The sequence below is a fragment of the Tupaia chinensis genome, unplaced genomic scaffold (assembly GCF_000334495.1).
Source record: "Tupaia chinensis unplaced genomic scaffold, TupChi_1.0 Scaffold000369_1, whole genome shotgun sequence".
Classification (NCBI taxonomy): Eukaryota; Metazoa; Chordata; class Mammalia; order Scandentia; family Tupaiidae; genus Tupaia; species Tupaia belangeri.
The window spans coordinates 981,065-995,986 of NW_006159866.1; the positions used below are offsets into that span (position 1 = coordinate 981,065).

At 37.1% G+C, this 14,922-nt stretch overlaps 1 protein-coding gene and 1 pseudogene across 3 annotated transcripts in view; one reads left to right on the forward strand and one right to left on the reverse strand.

Annotated features, from left to right (window-relative positions):
• The window catches only part of RABGAP1L (RAB GTPase activating protein 1 like), a 762,391-nt gene that overhangs the window by 497,304 nt on the left and 250,165 nt on the right, over window positions 1-14,922 (reverse strand). The gene's annotated exons all lie outside the window — the stretch shown is intronic.
• Window positions 2,841-3,888, forward strand: LOC102499347 (signal recognition particle 19 kDa protein pseudogene; annotated as a pseudogene).

Sequence of the window (14,922 nt, forward strand, 5' to 3'; positions counted from 1 at the left end):
TGCCCCTTCCCACAAGAGTGGAAAATAGCAGGGTCTTTATTATTAGTAGCACAAACCGTACATATGAAATCAGAAAAAAATAAATGTTTCTATTTATCTAAAATATCATAATACTCAAAACAGTTTTTTGTTGTTGTTGTTATTGTTGGGTTTTTTTTTTGAGGGTTTTTTATTTTTATTTTTTTGCTATAGGGCGCGTGCGCTCACCAGAAAGAGACAGACAGAAAGCAAAAAATCACCCCCCCCACCCCTCCGGGAGGATAGCCACACCACAATCCCTTCTCCTCCATTCTCCTCTCGGGATCTTGGGCATGCACGCACATTTGCCCGGCATGAGTTTTAAGCCACCTGGTCCAGGACGCAAACCGTGGTTGACTACATGGGAGTCCAGCGACATAGCCATTATACTAACTGCTGGTCCCTCAAACAGTTTTTTAAATTCACTTTCAAATTAAAGACTCTTTTGAAAAGCAGCTACAACATGTGATTTCACAGGTAGTGAAAGTCAATTTATGATCGGCATGCCTTTGGTGCACACCTACTAAATAAAAGATGCTATGCTATTGAGGACACAAAATTAAATAAACTGGTTTCTTTATTTAAAAATGCATATGTATGAGAGAAAGATGGCTCTACTTGCTGGGTATAAACCGTAAAGTTTAAAAATGTAAAGATACATAACAGTAAATCCAGATTCAGTTAACATTTTATTATCTATCGCCAGGGTTCTAGGATCCCCAGGAGCACACATTTGATCCACTTTGAGTCAATTCACCAGTCTTTGGGTTATCTAGGTCATTGCAACTGTCGTTCATATTTTCTCTACAGATTGTGTGCCCTTTGTCCCAAGTGCTTGAGACCAGAAATGTTTCTGATTTTGGATTTTTGTTTATTTTTTAGAATATTTACATACACATAATAAGGTATGCTAGGAATAGAATTACCTGTCTAGACACAAAATTCATTGATGTTTTCAAATACCTTACACACATAGCCTGAAGTTAATTTTCTACAGTATTTTTGTATTACAGTGTTTTGACTGAACCGTCATGAGGTCAGCTAAGGAATTTTCCATTTATGGCATCATATTAGTGCTCAAAAAATTTTATATTTAAAGTACTGCAAATTTTTGATTTTTGAATGTGGGATCCTCAACTTATATTTACATTTCAAAATTTTTTAAAATCGATGAGTATAAGTTGTATATATTTATGTACATAGCATGATATTTTGATATATGTATATAATGTGATATGGCTGAATCAAGCTATTTAACAGGAATTGCCTCACCTCAAATCCACTCTCTTAGTTTTTTCAGGTAATACAATAAATTAACTATAGTCACGTGATATACAATAAATCTCTTGAACTTATTCCTAACTAAAATTCTGTGCCCTTTCACCAACATCTCCCCAACTCCCCTTCTCCAGCTTCTGGTAACCACCATTTTACTCTGGTTCTGTGACTGACTTTTAGTATAAGTGAGATCAAGTGGTATTTGTCTTTCTATGTCTGTATGTGTGTGTGTGTGTTTGTGCGTGTGTGTGTGTGTGTGTGTCTGTGTGTTTTTTTTAGAGGATTTCTTTAAATTTATTTATTTTTTACATTAATGCACTATACATCATTACAGCATACAAATGAATTTTCCATCCAAAATACACTGTATATTGGCTCAACCAAGCACATCAACATATATGTTATCAGCAAATAATTTTACATTTCTTATGTCTTGTATACTTTGTTTTTTTGTTTTGCCATCCTTGATTCCCTATCCCTCACCCTCTGCCATGTCCCACCCTCCTCCCACATTGTCTCTGGTATCCATGGTTGCTTTCTATGCCTCCCCCCCATTTAATTGATTTGCTAATGAACTTAGTCTAAATATTTCCAGTAGCTAGCACAGTTGATATATACCTATACATGAACCCAAGTCTGACTTTAGGCATAAACCTCAGTGAGTAGAATGAACATACTATAAAGCAGCACCTAGCTGGGGCTATATAGCTTACTGCAGTCATCAAATATGCATTTTTTTTATTTCGATATGAACGGTTTTACTGTTTTTTTTTTCCTCCTGAAACTATATATTTTTTTTTACCCCATGTTTGACCCTCTGCCCTTTCTCACTCTCTTATTACACTATCTCTGCTATATACAGTTGTCTTCCATTCCTTTTCCTCCAACATTTTGTTGATCACACAATATCATAAATAATCTAACTACTTTCAATAGCAAGTTCAGCTGGTAATTTCAAGAAAAGCAGTTTTGAACTAATAATGATATTTCCTTGAAACTTAAAGCCTAGAAACAGGTTAGTATTCTGTTCAATTAGTAGGTACATGATTTTGTGCGTATTTTTTTTTAAGAGAGTTTTTTGCTATATGGTGTGTGTACTCAACAGAGAGTACTCAACAGAGAGAGACAAAAAGCAAGAAATCATCTCCTAAGGGGAATGGCCACGCCACAATCCCCTTTTCTCCATTCTCCTCCCAGGACCTTGGGCACACACAAATATGCACCCTCCATGAGTTTTTTTTTTTTTTTTTTTTTTTTTTTTTTTTTTTTTTTTTTTTGGAGAGGTTTTTGCTATAGGGCACGTGTGCTTGCCACAGACAGAGAGAGACAAAGAGATAGAAAGCAAGAAATCACCCCCCAGTGGGGATGGCCACGCCACAATCCCTTCTCCTCCATTCTCCTCTTAGGATCTTGGGCACGCATACACATGCGCCTGGTGTGAGTTTAAGCCACCGGGTCCGGGACTCAAACCGCAGTCGACTACGTGGGAGTCCAGCGACATAGCCATTACACTAACTTCTGGTCCCCACCCCACATGAGTTTTAAGCTGCCAGATCTGGGACTCGAAACACAGTCAACTACGTGAGAGTCTAGCGATATAACCATTATGCCACCTGCTATTCCCCATTTAACATTTTTTTTTTCTCTCCAAAGTTACCTTTGAGGATTCTGATTCTTGACCTTTTCTACTGGGTCATTGGGAAAGTCATGACACATTTTTGCATTGAATAACAGAAATATAGGGACACTGAAGATGGCCTGTGCTGCCGTGCAGTACCCCGTCTACCAGAGCAGGTTTGTTTGTATCTATCATGCTTACTTAAATAATAAGACCATCACAGAAAGGAGACAAATCCCCATAAATAAGGTTGTTGAAAATCCTACAGCTGCAGAGATTCAAGATGTCTGCTCAGCAGTTGGACTTAATGTGTTCTTTGAGAAAGATAAAATGTACTCTGGAGAATGGAATCTTGATGTCTGGTACAGAGGCAGAGTCCGGGTGCAGCTCAAACAGGAGGAAGGCAGCCTCTGTCTTGTGCATTTCCCCTCATGTAAGTCAGTCATGTTGTAGAGATGATACTAAAACTAAAAACATGGACACAGAAAACAGGAGGTGCTGACCAAATCCTTCACCAAGGAGAAGGAAGTAAAAAGGAGAAAGGACAGAAGTGACCTGGCATGAGCATTAAGTCTGGTACTGCCGTAAGAGACATGAGTGGAGGGTTCTCATTTGTATCTGAGGGAAACAGAAGCTTTTCATTGCCATCATTTAACTGAACTCCGAACATCTGTGCCTCCACCTTTATCACTGGAGTTGACAGTGAAATAAGTAAACATCAGATGTTTTGCATCTAGCTTTTATGGAGTATAGGAATTGTATTGTCTTTTGATGATGAGGTTTTGTGGAAGAATATTTTTAAATGGACAATGAACGGTACCATAAGTTAACTGAAATCTGTATCTATTTCTCCTCTATGTAAACATGTTTCGGGTACATAAGTTTAATAATATTTAAAATACACGTTTTTGTTCGCCTTTAAGTTAATGAAATAAAAATTTTATACTGGGAAAAAAAAACACAGAAAAATATGTTTTGACTTTCCCAGTGACCTAATATTAAACCTTTTTTTTTTTTTTCCACATTGGGTAAATCTCTTCACCACTCTGGATATAATTTTCTCACTTGTAAAATAATAGGTTTGGCTTAAATGATCCCAAAACTCCCTTCAAGCTCCAAAACTTTCTGATTGTATTACAGTGACTCTAAAAAGTCCAGAAGCTATGAGGGTCTAAAATTTATCATATTACACTATAAGAATTTAAATGAGTCCCAGGAACAGGTTTAAAACACAGAAAGCCATGAAACTGCTAATGATACAGGTTTCAAGATTTGATTTTACTTCTGCACACTAAACAGTACTACAATGGTTGCCACTTCTACTGTAAGCAGCAGCTGCCATTTTTTTGATCTGTAACATGTGCCATGCACTATATTAAACTCTATGTCAATTTCATCATTTTATCCTCATGAGAATTCTATAGGATTACTATCATTATCCTCATTTTATAATGGAGAAAACTAAGGCTCAGAAATGGTTCCCCAAGGTAACACTTTGAAATGGATGAGGCTCAGACTCAACCAATGTGTGCTTGATACCAAAACCCAATAAGGAGGGGACCAGCAGTTGGCGTAATGGATATGTCGCTGGACTCCCACGTAGTCGACTGCGGTTTGCGTCTCGGACCCGGTGGTTTAAACTCACGCCGGGCGCATGTGCAAGTGTGCCAAAGATTCTGAGAGGAGAATGGAGGAGAACGGATTGCGGTGTGGTCATCCTCCCTGAGGGGTGATTTCTCGCTTTCTATCTCTCTCTCTGTCTGTCTGTCTGTCTGGTGAGCACACACGCCCTATAGCAAAAAAAAAAAAAAACCTCTTAAAAAAACAACAATAACAATCTGTTTCTAGGTATCAATAAGCTTTCTAGTTCTATATAAAATAAAATAATCTCAACCCTTGTAAACATCAAATTGAAATCAAACAAATAAGCAGCACCAATCTTTTCTATACCAAATGTCTCTTTAATTTTCTTAAATATTCGAGGCATTACCAATAGCACACAGTAATTAAAAGCCTTTGAAGATTACAATCATCTTTCTATGATACTATTACTTTTTAACTAATTCACATAAAAATGACTTGAAATTCTAAGTTCTGTAAGACTGCATCACAAATATATGACTATATATAGTCTAAGCCACTGCCTAGATCATAATGCATTATATGTGACAATGATCATACATAAAGGAACTCATTTTCAATTTTTTCCCAGTTCTATTGTACATATTACATCTTAAAATTCTGGCCCTTTGTAAAATTGAAAGAAAATACTGAGAGGGATGAATAATTACAACTTATTAATAAATACAAACTCTATTCCAATTTACAAAAATAACTAATTCTGGGGGCCAGACAGTGGTGCAGCAGTAACATGTGAAGTTCTGTGAGACTGCCACACATGAGAAGGTTCCAGGTTTGCATATAAAGGCCTTCCCCCCTTGAGTATGCTAGGCAAATGCATGCCTGAGATTTAAGGCTGGCTAAGGCTGAGGGAAGATCATGCCATTAAGACCCTGCTGGGAACACACGTGCTCTCTCTCTCTCTCTCTCTCTCTCTCTCTCTCTCTGTCACTCATAGGAGAAATAAACTTAAAAATATAACTAATTCCTAATATTACCCAAAATGAATTTAGAATATAAACAAAAACTTTCTGTTGCAGTATAATCTACAGCACATCACCAAGTAATACTGGTTAGAAGATTGTTCCCCTGGAGAGACTTGAACTGACAAATTAATGAACATTATATCAAATGTATCTAATGGTCTAGCATTAGGTAACAAATATCAAAGAGCCAGTTATTTGCTTTTTTTGAGGAGCAAGTAATGCTAAATGACAATAAAAATGTCATTTTGGTTAAAGTAAGTGTACTCCCCATACCCATAAGTTCAATGAATCTTACTGATTAGATTTCTTGGCATCTGCAGAGTAACAATGGGAAATCAATAGAAAGAAGATTAGAAAGCATTTGATTTCAATTATCTTTTTTGATCAGTTAACATTCCCAACCAATATGTGAACATTACATACATAAACACATATAGTTGATATTTATGGAAGAATATGCATATTTCTATAAATATAAGTAGTTACATTTACATATACATTCAATTATTATTTTACTCTTCCTGAAGAATTACATTCTTACTTTCTCAATTACCATATTTCAAAACCAAACAAAAATACAAATTGATGAATTCAAAGCTAAATAAAACTTAAAGGGCTAAATTATATATATTTTTTCCAAGTACAATTTAGAACTTTAAAAATATGAAATAAAAATATGAAACTGGTTTTCTAAAAGTGATGAAAGTAATATCTATCAAATTACTTTATTTTTTTTTTTTTAAGAGAGAGTTTTTTGCTATAGGGTAAGTATACTCACCAGAGAGACAGAGAGCCAGAAAGTGAGAAATCACCTACTGAGGAGATGGCCATGCCACAGTCCCTTCTTCTCCTTCTCCTCTCAGATTTTGGGCATGCATGCACATGCGCCCAGTGTTCAGTTTTAAGCCACCAGGTCCAGGACTCAAACCATGGTTGACTACGTGGGAATTCAGTGATGTAAACATTACACCATCTGCTGGTCCCATTAACATGATCTTTACCTTGAAATAAATCAAGCCTATAAGGTAACATACTTTCATGGATTTTACTGTCCTTTTGGGAGATATTGTAGGAATCACTGTATAGTTAAGACCTCTGAGATAGAAAGCAGTCACTGTTAGAGCCAATCATAATGTAACCTATAATTCTGACATGAATAGAGACACTCAATAACAGATAAAGTGGCTAATCAGTTTTTTCACTTAAACCAGTAAATAACCCAACCTACACAGGGCTCTTGAAATCTTTTGTTCAAATGACAAGGCAGCTGCTCTTTCAAGGCAGTTTTTGCTGGACTGAGAAGAAAAAAGAGTAAGGGAATCTGTGAGAAGTCGCCAATGATAAAAGGGCAAAGAGTGGGAGGGGGCGAGGAGTCTCAGGAAGGAGCTCAGAGAATCAGTAATCAGTGCTACAGAGAGGCTTCAGGTGACAGAAGGGGAAGACTGGAACTCGTGTAATACAGAGAGACCAGATAAACAAATGAGAAAGGTGATAGGGAGGGGGAAGTACGAAAAGACAAAGAATTTACAAAAACTCACAAGGATATAGAGGAAGGGCTGAAAGCAAGAATACCAGGCAGTAGAATGCAATATAGCTTCCTGACGAAGAGTATAAATTCCAACTTCAAATTCCACATGGAAGTTTCTTCATTTCCTTGCTACTTTCCTCATATACAATGACATGATCCTTACAAAACATTTTGTATAGGTCCAGCACTAGAGACATAGTAAGAGTCATTAATGTTAGTTGTCATTATATCTAATAAGCTAATAGGAGCAATTCAGAAACTTGTACTGCAATCCACAGTTCACCCTCAGATATGCTTTACATGTGGCAGGAATAACCAGAGAGATACTCTTCTGCAATGTGTATGCATGAATGAGTGCATGTGTGTGCATGTATACACGTGTGAGAAAGAGCAGGGTGGTAACACTTATATACAATAACTAAGATATACAAAGCACATTTAAGTTCATTTTTGTTCTACAACTTATGTCATTTTGTTCTTCAGCATCTGTTTTTCTCTAATAGTGATGGGTAGGAGCTGTCACAAATTTACCATCTGAAACCAAATCAGTGTCTCCTAGTTTAAGTCTCTTTCAGGTAAACAGTCATTTGGTTAAAAGTCATTCCCTTTTCTTTCCTGGGATGGCAACTAGGTACAAGGAGGGGGTTGGGTGTCATGGACATGGTGGAAGAGAGACAGGAACTAGTTCACCTGCTGTGGGCCAGGCAAATGACCAGCTTCACCTGAGACATCTGCCATTCAACCTGGTCACTAAGTGTCTTGTACTAGTGTCTACTGAGATTTGGCTGCTCTTTCTGGCAACTACTACTCATGATGCTGACTCCTGCTGTACAGTTTTGCAGTCTAAGTACTCTGCAGCCTCCATGCCAATCGACCAGTGTTATTGGAATTTCTTTATTCCCAGAAGGTCAGCTGTTCTCAGATTTCTCCTGAACCTGATTTTATTTTTCACTATCAGTATTACTATCATTGTCAATAACTCCTTGTCTCCTACTTTCAACATTTGATCCTTGAAAAGGTATTTAGAGGAATAAAGACACTGACCTATGGCAGCTCTTCTCAGTATTGAAAAGAAGTTTTTTTGGGCCAGCAGGTGGTGCAATGGTTAAGGCACTGGACTCCACATGGCCGACTGCATTTTGAGTTCCAGACCTGGCGGCTTGAAACTCATGCCAGGCCCAGGTGCGTGTGTGCCCAAAATCCCAGGAGGAGAATAGAGGAGAAGGGATTGTGATGTGGCTCCTTCCCTGTGGGGGGAGGTGGTGATTTCTCATTTTCTCTCTCTTTATCTCTGTCTCTCTGGCAAGCACATGCACCTTATAGCAAAAGTCTCTCTCTAAAAAAATTTTTTAAAAAAGGAAGAAAAGAAAAAGGGGGTTCTACTTATGGCATGGTAGAAAGTTACCCAGGTACCATTCTGCATCCTTCTACACCATGGCTTATAGTGAAATTATGTACAGATTTTCAAAGTTTCAAAATTTTAGATTTTTAAAATTTCAGATTTTCAAAATTTCAAGTTTTGGGTTTTTAAAAAAAATTATTTATTATTTATTTTAATTTGCTATAGGGAACATGTGATCACCAGAAAGAGACAGAGAAAGAGAAAAAAGAGAGAGAGAAAATGAAAAAGCAAGCTGCCAGGTCTGAACCATGGCTGACCATGTGGGAGTCCAGACTCTCAACAACCACGTCATCTTCTGGCCCTTCAAATTTTGTTCTTAATACATATTGAACAATTTCTAGAATTTAAAAAAATCCTCATTTCTCTCAGAAAACCCACACTTCGATGACTATAGTTTTGAAGAGACAAACAAAAATAAATGTAAATTACAGTCCTTGACCCAGCAATTTGACTCCTGAGAATTTCTCCTACTGATAAATCTTCTATGTGCAAAGTGATGTATGGCCAGGGCTATTCACTGAAGTAGTATTTGTTCAAGCAGAATATGACTACCATAGCTAATAAAAAGAATGAGACAGCTTTACAGGTACTAATACAGAACTACAGCAAGGCTACTCCATGAAAAAGCAAGGTGTGAAAGGGTGTAAATGATGTATCTTTTGTGTACACAGAACTGATGACGGAAAAAGGGCGGTGGTGGGTTGGGGAGAAATGAGCTGGAGAAACTTTGTGTACAATTACATCCTTTGTATCTTCTAAGTTTTGTTCTATACATGCAGTTACACTAAGATGATAATTTATTTAGAAAATTATAAACCTCAGAAATGAACAATTCCTGTATTTGAGGCTGTATCTATCATTATCCTGAAATAATAAATGTTCTATAATTCCACAGATGGATAAAGGGGAAGCCCTGGAATAAGAGAAATAAGGGAAGATTTGGAATAGAAATATATTGCTTTAATATCCCACAAAGATTATTCACATCACCATAGAAACTGAATAAAGTTTTACTTTCTGAAATACTTTCACTCCATGAATTTGTAAGACTAGAAAGGAGAAACTGAAAGGACTGGATTTCCTTGTATCCATCTCTCAGGAGGCAGTGTCTCTCAAACATAGAGCGGAAGGAGTCTATCAGTTAAGGTGAACACTCACTAAATCCTTGCAACCCAGGCTGAAGGGTATACCATATGCTTTGGGGAAATCAGAATATTCTTGGAGGCAATTCAATTCTTCTACTAGGAAGGTAAGAGTGGAGAGAGTAATAAATGTCAGAAACTGACAGGTAAATGCTATGTCCCTACCAAAAGTATTTTCTCCACAGAAAATGAGTACCCCTCCATAGGCAGGATTTCACAAAGGTGCATCAAAGTTGACTCACCCAAGTTCCCCCCACCTTGACTTATTTCTATATACGCCAGCACACTCTCCCCCTTTTTCATGGCTATGGAAGAATGGATGAGGGTTCTAGGTTATCTCCTCCACCCCTAGCAATCCAAATGAAACAGCCAAAAAGAAGTAAGAACAGGGACCAGCAGTTAGCGTAATGGCTATGTCGCTGGACTCCCACGTAGTCAACCGTGGTTTGCGTCCCGGACCCAGTGGCTTAGAACTCACGCCGGGCGCGTGTGCGTGCGTGCCCAAGATCCCGAGAGGAGAATGGAGGAGAGGGGATTGCGGAGTGACCATCCCCCCTGGGGGGGGGGATTTCTCGCTTTCTGTCTCTCTGTCTCTCTCTGTCTGTTTGGCAAGTGCACGTGCCCTATAAAAAAAAAAAATAAAAAAAAAAAAAAAGAACAAACATGTAAGGAAAAAAGTGAGTTAAAGAAAAAAATAGCTTAAAATGACATTTTAAAATGCCAAAGTATAGGGATTAAGTGCTGTGCATAGAGAGCCAGATCTCAAATGGCTAATCGCAGTTCAAATCCCAGGACAGTGGCTTGAAAAACACACCAGTACAAGTGCATATGTGCCCAAAATTCTGCCCAAATTGAAAAATGGAGGATAAGGGACTGTGGCATGACCACAACCCACTGTGGGGATTCTTTCTCTTTCTCATGAGCACATGTGCCCTCCAACAATCAATCAACAAAATCATAAAAGGTCAAAGATTTTGGTTGCTAACAATTCCTTCTACTGGCTAACTTGATATTTCACACTGATGATGCAAAAAGAGGAAACAAATTTGCTTTATTAACTCTAATCATCTAGCAATTTAGATTCTGAAAACAGACATTAATAGGCCCAACTCTCTAAAGAATTATTTCATTTCACATGAAAAACCATAAAACTGCTTGTAAATTACAGCATCTTTGAAGAAATTCCCTCAGAAGAACTTTTTTTCCCTAATTAATCAACCATACGTGAGGACAAGATGAGCAGTGTCAAGGTCTACCAACCAGTTCTATGGTGCTTTAAGTAGCAGCAAAACAGAACAAATTTCCCTCCCTATCATGTTTTATCTTACAAGAAACAGCATACAATGGCCTGAGGGAAAAAAAGAGTACATAAACACAGAAGCAGTCTAGCTGAAGATGGCTGTGGCTTTATCTGCAGGAGCCCATCAACAGACATAAGCCCTGTTAATGCTACATAAACCCTTCTAAGCCACCAACAGGGTATTATTTTCAAAAGGTAAGAAACAGATCAATGCCCTTTTCTCTCTAAAAAAAATTTACACAATGTTCTAAATATATGCTCTCAAAAATACTAGATTCCAATGAACAAAAGTCACAGAAAAATACTTTTTCTTAAAAACTAAACTCTAACAGGAAAATGGCAACTGCCAAGAAGTATTTAGATTGAAATATAAAGGTGAGACATTAAGTGTTGAGATTATATAACAACTTTGAACTCCGGATAAATTTCAAAGAGTTTGCTTAAAAATAAAAGTAGGTTTTATTATTAGAGATTACATTCTGCCTATAAAACTGTTAATGACTTTAGTACTGGGCAGGGTTAGGGCCAGCAGATGGAGTAGCAGTTACGTTGCTGGACTCCCAAACAAGGTCAACCACGGTTCAAGTCTTGGACCTGGTGGCTTGAAACTCATGCTGGGTGCCCGTGCATGGGTGCCCAAAATCCGGGGAGAAGCATGGAAGCAAAGAGATTGTGGTGTGGCCATCCTTCCTGAGGGGTGATTTCTCACTTTCCCTCTTACTATCTTGGTCTCTCTTTGTTGTGAGTGCACATGCCCTAAGGCAAAAACCTCTGAAAAGAAAAAACAAAATAGAGGGTAGGGTTATGAATTTCAAAAGATAAGCAAATAAAGATCCTGAAAATAATACTTTTTCTCTATGTAGATTTAATGTATTAAATTTCATGAATGTCATTCAATAAATATTTATTAAATATACATCACACCAAACTCTAGGACTGCAATGGTGAGGAAAAAATCATAGTCCCTGACCTCAGGAAGGTTACAATTTAATGAAAAAGACATTAAATGGGCAATAATACTGCAGCATATTATGCTTAAATGGAAGTACAGGGTTCTATGGAACACAAAGCAGGTATATCTGGTTAGTATGGAAGAGGGGGAAGAAAGCTAGTGAGAGGTGAAGGAAGATTTAACAAAGGTTTAACATTTAAATCAAGTCTTTAAGGATCACTAGGACTTATTCAAAGGGAAGGAGGAAGAAGGCTACATATCAGAGAGGAGGGGCAGGGAGAGGAGACTGGTAGGATGGGTGGAGATTAAGAATCCAGAGAAGTTCAGAAATTAAAAGAAATTTATTTCTTAAATAAAAACATCCTCTCTTCACTCACAAACTCTGTTCATTCATTCAATTAATATTTATTATTAATAAATAATGCTATGTAGCAGCCATGTTCAATAATGAAAGTATACTTTTCAAATTATAAAGCCAAAATAAAAGGAAATGAATATATCCTATTGTGGCTCCCCTCATTGGGATGACTACATTACACAGAATTCCTTTATAAAATGATCAGGAAAAAGAAATGAGTTAAAACAAATAACTTTACTCTGGAGGGAATTAAGGAAGTCTTAAAATAACTGGTGTATTTTTTTCCTTTTCTGTTTTTCTTATTCTACTGCCTCTGAATTTTCAGAATATGTACATTTTACAGTTCAGTAGGTCTGAAGTCTGACATTGGTCTCACTGGACTAAAATCAAGGTGTCACAAGGCTGCTTTCCTTCTGGATGCTCTAGAGGAGAATCTGTTTTCTTGCCTTTTCTAGCTTTTAATGGCTCTCCATATTCCTTGTTAGTAGTCCTTTTCTTCCACCTTTAAAGCAAGGCCTGAGTTCTCACATGGCATCACTCTGAACCTCTCTTCTACCTCTTTTCCATTTTGAAGGTCTCTTGTGATTACAATGAACCACTTGCATAATCCAGGAAAATCACCCTATTTTGTTTTGTTTTTATGATAGAGAGCATATGCACAAATGACAGAAAGAAAAAGGAAAGGAAGATGGGGGTGGGGGTGAGGTGGGGAGCCACTCTCAATAGGGCTCATCACATCATGATTCCCCTTCCCCAGGCCTCCAGCTCATCAGGATCCAAGATCTTGGGTACTGCCTGCACATCCAGTGTGTTTTCAGGCTGACGGAGAGATCTGAACTCAAAGTAGGCAATATGGCTTCCATCACTGCAGTTCAATACATTACCAACTATGCCACCTAAGCTAGGCCAAGTTCCATATTTTTTTAATTTAATTTTATTTGTTATTGTACAAGATGGATTCTCAAAGTGTAATGCACTGCATGTCAAACAAATCGAAGATACTACTATATTCAATACCTTTCCATTTTTGTGTCTGTTAAATGTTCTTTTTAAAAATTATTTAATTTTATTATCATAATCTTTTTTATATTACATTGACTCACATTTATCTTTACAGTATATTACATTTCTTCTTCCAGCATAATTACCATGCATATCAGTCAAGACAAAGATATTACTATCCACATCATCATCAAATAGCTTTTCATCATTTTTAGATGATTATTATTATCATGATTTTTTAAAACATTCAATCATTACATATCATTTAGCTTGTATAAAGAATTTACCAACATGAAATACTTCTCAGACCAGTCCAGTTGAAAATACTATATATGTTATCATCAACAGGTAATAAACCATTTCTATGTCCTACTAATGTCATGCCTCTCTATTTGTTCTCTTATTAGCCTTCTCTATACTCTTCCCTTCCTCCTCATCCCCGTTCACACTGTCTTCAGCATCCATAAATATTTCCACTGCTTTTATGCCCTCCACTAGCCACGTTCCACATTTTAACATACTCTGATTACCTGCTCCTTTAATTCCCTTTGCCATGTGACACAACATATCCAGAGTTCCTGGGAACTAAGACATGGATATTTTTGTAGAGCCATTACTCTATATACTACAGTAAATAAATATTAAGAGATTACTGATAACATACAATGTTGAGGAAATTACAGTGATGATCTCTGTCCTGTGCTTATTATCTGCTAGCGTGGGTAAAAATGTATGAAAATCATACTACCGAGGAAAAGATACATCTTAAAAATGCTCCAGGAAGGAATTAGATTGCTACAGAAAGAACATGACATATGAAATAGGCCTTAACACACATATATTAGATTATTGGGAAATAACGTTATTTTTCTGTTTTTCTATGCAAAATGCATCATGACTTTTGCTGATGACCCATAGTATCTGGAACAAGCAGAAATGAGTACAGGGTGATATTTCAGGTGAGGGCTTTGTGTGACTAAATGGAAGGAAGACGGAAAGGAGAGTATATTTAGCAAGTACCATTCAGGAGGAGTGAAGAACACTCAACAGGAAGCAGTGAAAAGTGAGAATTTCAAGGAGATAGTGGTCAACTTTTCAACTGTGGCAGAGATAAAGAAAAGCAAAGACAGAAGAAGTCACTGGATTTCTAATTAGTGGATCACTGATGATCTTCAAATGAGCATTCAGAGTCAAGAGCAGGTTGGTGGCAAAAGCCAGAAGGCAGCTTTCACAGAGGGGGACTGGCAACATATATAAATGACTCTTTTGATAAATTTATAGTTGAAGAAAGCAAAATTTCAAAAGTTCAGGAGGACATTTCATGCCTAAAGTCAGACATGTATTCACAGATATGTATATATCAGCTGAACTTGCTATTGAAAGTAGTTAGATTATTTAAGAAATTTTGTGAATCAATCAAATGTGGGGGGGAAAGGAATGGAAAACAGCTGTAGACACCTGAGACAGTGTGGGAAAAGGGTGGAAAATAGCAGAGGGTAAGAAATAAGGGTAAAAAATATATATACATATGAAACGAAAAATGGAAAATTATTGAGGATAGCATGTATGATTAAGCCACTATGTAGTATATTCTGGATAGGAAATCACATTTTGTATGCTGTGATGATGCTCAGAGAATGAATGTAAATTAATTTTTAAAAAAAATTTCAGAAGAAAATTACAGTGCACTTGTCACTAAAAAAAAAAAAAAAAAAAAA